Source organism: Malaclemys terrapin, chromosome 4 (genome assembly GCF_027887155.1).
Source record: "Malaclemys terrapin pileata isolate rMalTer1 chromosome 4, rMalTer1.hap1, whole genome shotgun sequence".
NCBI classification, from domain to species: Eukaryota; Metazoa; Chordata; order Testudines; family Emydidae; genus Malaclemys; species Malaclemys terrapin.
In genome coordinates this window covers 74,587,654-74,594,159 of record NC_071508.1, presented here as the reverse complement: position 1 = coordinate 74,594,159, position 6,506 = coordinate 74,587,654, and positions in this window count along the sequence as shown.

Genomic DNA, 6,506 nt, shown 5'->3' with positions numbered 1-6,506 from the left:
GCCTGGTGGCTGATTTTATTGGAAAAATCTTTTTGTGTGAGAAGGAGCGTCAAAAAAAGTGTTGTAGTGGAGTATCTAATTATCTATTTGCTAATCCCAGGCCCAACACTTATTTGGGCATCAGCCATTGCTGTAACCAGGATCCATTTAGCAAATTCAAGAAAGTAGGCAAAGATTTACTGAAGTGTCATAGGGGAAATGTTCAAAAACTAAGTCTATGAACTAATGTCAGGCAGATGTAGGGAAACCCCAGCACCAGCTCCAAATAATTTATTAGGTGAGCATTCTGCAATTTGGCCAGTTGGTGCTCAGAGCATGATTGGAAACAGGATCAGATTAAGATGCGCTAGGCTTGTATATTTCAAGGACCCCAGCTTCTGGAGACATGATTATTTTACATTAAAATCTCAGCTTTCATTTTTAAGAAGTAAGTTTCTATGCCTGATCTTTGAGAAGAAAAACGTTAAAATATGACCCAGGTGTAACCACTACTGTGATGGTTGCCTGATACAATAGCTCTGAGGTTAAAATATGACCCATGTGTAACCACTACAGTGATGGTTGCCTGATACAATAGCTCTGAGGTTAAAATATGACCCATGTGTAAACACTACAGTGATGGTTGCCTGATACAATAGCTCTGAGGAGAACTGCCCCATACATCTCAATGGGGTGTTAACTCTAAGACCCACTACTTTGGGATCCTCACCAGTACCACCCAGCAGAGGATTCTATGTAGTAAGAGGAGAAGAGTGCAGTGGGTCTGTCCCACCCACCCAAACAGATACAGTCTAGCTACCTGGGGAAGTGGGGAGGAGGCGAGAGCCACCCCTCCCTTTGTGAGGCTCCCTGGTGCCACCTCTGCTACTCCTGATGGGAAGAGAGGCCCTGATTTCACTTCTGGGGGAAGAAAGGGGCTTTTGCCTCCACCTCTGCTTCTCTGTCAAGAGAAAGCAGGCTCACTGCCACCACCTCTTCAAATATCACATGGTGTCATGGCACAGTAGGGCACCCTGTGTCTTGGTGTGCACAGGACCACAGACTGCCTTCATAGTAGGGGAGAAATTATTCTAATATGCCTTTGTAGACTCCTGTTCTTCATCTGACTCAATACCAGGTGGGTCTCCTCTCACAGATTATAACAGCTTTAAGGTTGCTCTAAATTGCATCATCTACAACTGTCCCATGGCCCATTCTAATGGCTTGAGTCACTGGGGCACAGAAAAGCACCTGACTATTCTCCAGACAATACCCCCTTCGTGTTGGGCAAAGAGGAGAGGTGGTGTAGGAGTCCTAATCCTAAATCCCCAAGGATTCTCCTACCCAGGAAGTTTCCTTCATCAGCTGGACCACGACAAGAGACCTAAAATCTGTCCAATGGAGAAAGGAATCTGGCCTTTGATTTTCAGTATGTTTGGGGTGGACTGTTAAAAAATTAAGTTGCTTTCTTAATGCTCTCTCATACAATTGTCATGAAATGTATTATACAATGAAGATATAGGGACAGATCCTTAGCTGGGGAAAACCAACTGGGTGAAGCTGTGTCAGTGTGCAACATCTGACCTATAGTCCCATCTTGGGAGACAAGAAAAGACATTTCATCAGTGGAATAGCCATCTCAAAGTAGCAGACATTCTTCTTGGCTTTCTAAATGGATTGCAGTCACTCCTCAGCTTGACTGTATTTAGGTAGCACACTTCCTCTCTGTTAATAGTGGTCTTGGCTCCTCAACTCCATGCTATGGATGTACAGTACAAGAGTACACCAAAATAATCCACTTAGCATTCACCAGCCCACTGCAATTATGCCATTGCTTTGCTAATTATGCTGGCAGAGTACTTGCTAATGTCTCCTCCATCTCTATTTGAGTATTTAAACATTTTAATGAATATGTTATTTACTATAATAAAGCCAGAGTCTGCTATTAAATTAATAGAGCAGTGCAACCAAGAATCCCATAAAAGCAATTTATTCTTGCTTTCCATGCAACTGATCTCCAAGTACCACCAGTTTGGCCATTTGAATTCCACACTGTCCCATGGACACTGTATACATACTATCCAATTACAAATGGTTATCATATTAAAGTTAATTTGATTTTTTTTCTTCTTTCAGCCAATCACTTTAAACAGCAGTTGGTAATTGGATCTCTGTTGATTTCATTCCTGGATTTATTTTCCTTGAGGTTATTACTTTTCATTTTTTAATACAGATGCAAGATTTGTCAATGTGTTTTCAGTGCTACTGTAAATAATCTTATCGGGAAGCCAAGTTCTTTCCCAAGTGCTAAGCTTGAGTAAACAGGCTTACACTGTTTCTCCAAGGGGCTTGGAATCCTCCCCACTGGGCTGTGAAGAGTCTAAAATTCAGCTGTTAATACAGTAGCCCCCCCTGCACCTGCTCTAATCACCATAACATCCCTCTGAGCTGATGCAAATAGAATCCTGCGGGTGATCCTGCAAGTTGCTGAGAATCTGAGTGAAGTCAATGGGAATGGTGGGTATTGATCCTCTCCCAGGAGATGCTGCACACCTTGCAGGATCAGGTTTCTGCATAACACATGTGTGAACTCACTATATGGACGCCTGCATGCTGCCTCTTCCCTATCCCAATGGAATTGCACCATTTCACTGCTTGTTTGGCATTCTCACCTATGCAAGAAGAGGCATAAGTTTCTACCATAGGAAAAGAAATAAAACAACTCCGCCCTCCCCCAGTGTTGCGTATAACTGGTGAAAAGTTCCCATGAAAATTTGTACCATTTTGTTTCTGTTGATTTTGTGTCCCACAGATTTCATTTTTCACTATAAAATGAAATGGCTATTTTCCAACTGCAAAGATGGACAAATGCAAATGCTGAATTTCAAATGAGAGATTCTGAAGCCCTCTTTTGCTCAGAATGGGCTGGTTTTCACTGGGAAAGATGTGTGTATGGAAAAGGAGGGGTCATCTTCAAGCAAAGAATTTAAGAAACATAGCAAAATTCTCAGAAAAATGGACTCATGTCTGAGTTTGTAAATAATGAAAAATGCCTCCACTTTTGGGGGGGAGGTAATTTTTGTGTTTAAACACTTACTGCATCTCCACTGAGAACTAATAATACCAATTCTGCAATAACTTTCAAAGCTTCCACTGCTTTGTGGTGACATAAAAATGAATGTTATGTCTGGAGTTTAGGATCTGGAATAGATCTGAAGTCTTTGGCCCAGATGCACCTTCAAGGCTGGCTTTTGCCTAAACAGATCCTTCTGGGAAATCAGCTGGGGTGAGGAAGATGCTGTGAAGAAAAGCAAACACACCCTCTTTTATAGCATTTCTGGGGGGGTCCAAACTACATCTAAGGTGAGTGGTGTAATCGTTGGTATCTTATAATTGAAATTTGCTTCACCAATTTTAAATGAAATTCTAAAGGAGATCAGGTGGCTGCAATACCCCTGCTGTGTGTATCTGAAAAGCAGACTACTTCTATTTTGGTGATTAAATATCCATTGGTACCTAATGTTAGGTCCAAATTTGGAAATTGTTAGCCTTATTTGATTCTGCTCACTGTGGTGTCATGAGAATTGTTCTACCTACAACACTGCTGGAATAGTTTTGTGATCTGGAGAAATTATCCCTAGGGTCTAGGCTGAGAACAAGTGTTTAATTCTCTTCCGTGTGCAAAGTTCTGAGAATATGGTCTATTTTCCAGGGAATTCCACAGAAAGGGAGGGACAGAATCCTACTCTCCTCTAAGCTATAGGCTGCTGTCAGAACTAATCCATGGCAGTGGTAGCCTCCACAGCTGCCACACACCTCTAACCCAGGAAAGTGTTTGTCTAGTGGATACGCTTTGTTCCAGCTCCACTGACTATGTCCCCACCTTATCATTGGCATTCTGGTCCTCAGCTTGCGGATAGTTCAACTACCTCAGGAGTGGGTTTTCCTCACCTCATTGTTCACATGTAGCAGAAATGCTCCAGCTCCTCTGCTTTCAGACCATTATACAGACCTCATTTTGTGCTGGAAGATTTTCCCCCAAGATTGGACCTAACTTCACTTGTGCAGCAGATCAGATTTGAATGCTTAGTGCCACTCTCTGAGAAGAAGGTAGAACCCAGAGGTAGTTTCCACTTCAGACTAAATTTGGTATCTTCCATTGCTGGGTACAGTATTAGCTGTCTGAAATGGAAACTCCACAACATGAAGAAAAAGGAAGCAAAACTTAAAGCAACATTTACTTCCTGAGCCAATGAAAGAAGCAAAAAACTATATGTTATACCTTGTATATTGCTGTTACACTGGGAGTACCTTTACCAGGCCTGAAGAAGAGCTCTGTGTGGCTCGAAAGCTTGTCTTGCTTACCAACAGAAGTTGGTCCAATAAAAAATATTACCTCACCCACCTTGCCTCTCTAATATCCTGGGTCCGACAGGGCTAAAATTACACTGCATACATATCTACTAGTATGTAAGCTGTTTGGGATAAGGAACTGTGTTTTTACAATGCATAACAGACAGGGTCATTCCTAAGCCTGGGACAAGCCCCCGCCTCCCCTTCCCGCCCCTGCCCTGCCCCCCCTTTCCAGCTTTTACCCCCTCCCCCGAGTGACGCTGGGAGCCAGCGGGATGGAGTGGAGCAGGGCAGGCTGGAGCTGGGTCCCTCATTGCTGCTGGCACCAGGCCCCCTGCTAACCTGCCAGGCCTCCCTGGACCCCGCGTCCCGAAGCACGGGAACCCCCAAAGAGCGGGGCCCGGGACGGTTGCCCCAGTCCGTCTATGGACAGGACAACTCTAATAACAGAACAGAGTCCTGTTCCATGACTGGGGCTCCTATGCACTACAATAATACAAATAATTCTACATAGAAACAAAATCCTCTTTCATCTCCTTCATTCAAGCTTTGGGTCCCATGATCAGTCCCAGCACCAACCATGCATTAGCCAAGAGGGATAAATGGAAGAAGTTAGGCAGCTGGTGTGCTAAGACCACCACCTATCATGCCATCCAGGGCTAGTCTCCATTTAAAAGTTTGGTGGCATAGCTATGTCAGTTAGGCATGTGAAAAAATCACATCCTTAAACAACATAAGGATGCCGACAAAAGCCCTGGTGTAGATGCAGTTATACTGGGGGGGGAAAGGGCCTTTGTTGGAATTGTTTATTTAATTTGGTATAAGCTCAGGGCCGGCTCCAGGCACCAGCTTAACAAGCAGGTGCTTGGGGCGGCCAAGGGAGAGGAGCGGCACCTGTGGCAATTCGGGGGCGGCAGGTCCCTCACTCCCTCTAGGAGCGAAGGACCTGCCGCTGAACTGCCGCCGCCGATCGCGGCTTCTTTTTTTTCCCCCCAATTGCCGCGTGATCGCGGCTTTTTTTTTTTTTTTTTTGCATGGGGCAGCAGAAATGCAGGAGCCGGTCCTGTATAAGCTGCATCTCCAATAGGAGAGTCTGCCAGTAGGCAAACCCTTTCTATTTAGATAAGACCTAACATTGTTTCATTATTTCCTTGTGTGACCACATCTGTCTGTCTGTGCCACATGTTGTTTCTTGTCTTATACTTGTAATCTCTTTGAGGGCAGAGACCATCTGTTTGTTCTGCGTCCAAGTCACTACCACAATATAAAATAATGATTAAAAGTCTAGTTTCTATGATACCAGCTCTCTATCCTGACTGAACAAATGCAATGAACAAAACTCTGACTTAAACCCTCATTTACTCACTGGCATACTTGTGAAGCATGTGTCTATGCACACTTGAAATAGAGTCCCTGGTGGATGATTTACAACCAGTGTGTCCATATACATAAATTTTACTATCATCTGAATCAATATGCAATCCAGTCTACTGCTAAATCCTTTCCACTTTTATTTTGTATGAATTTATTACTCTTCACACAGTGCTCTGAAGTTTAAGTCAGGGGCTGCATCTTGATTACTCTAATTACTCTGCATTCTGATAGTGGTGTGCTTGCACCAACAGAGCTAAATGTGCATCAGAGTTACTATCCTAAATCCCCCTACTTTAAGGGGTTTACAGACACTATCCCATCATAACCTGTTCCTAGCTGATTTTCAATAAACAGGGGGCCTGCTTTTCTACCTCATTTCTCATCCATTAATACTCAGTGACTTCAATGGGAATATTAGACATGCAAGGAATGCAGGATCAGCCCTGAGGCATCAATCTGAGAATGTTTTTTTTTTTTTCAGTGAATTTGAAGGTTTTTGTTTTGTTGTTTTTCCTTTGCTTTTTTAAGTTACAAGACTGCAAATAAAACCAGGTGTTTAGATGCCACCCCTCTGGAGACGAAGGCAAGTGATTAATTCAAAACATAACAATATCTTATATTTCTATAGCACCTTTCATCTCAAAGAGCACCTATCCGAAAGCACTTTATAACCTAAATAAAGTAGGCATCATTACAATTCAGCATGTGCCATTCATCAGGGATTGTAATACTATAGCTCCAGTTTTAAGTAAAGGATAGTTATTGCAGATACCTAGAGTGATGTATGTTGAGTTTTCACT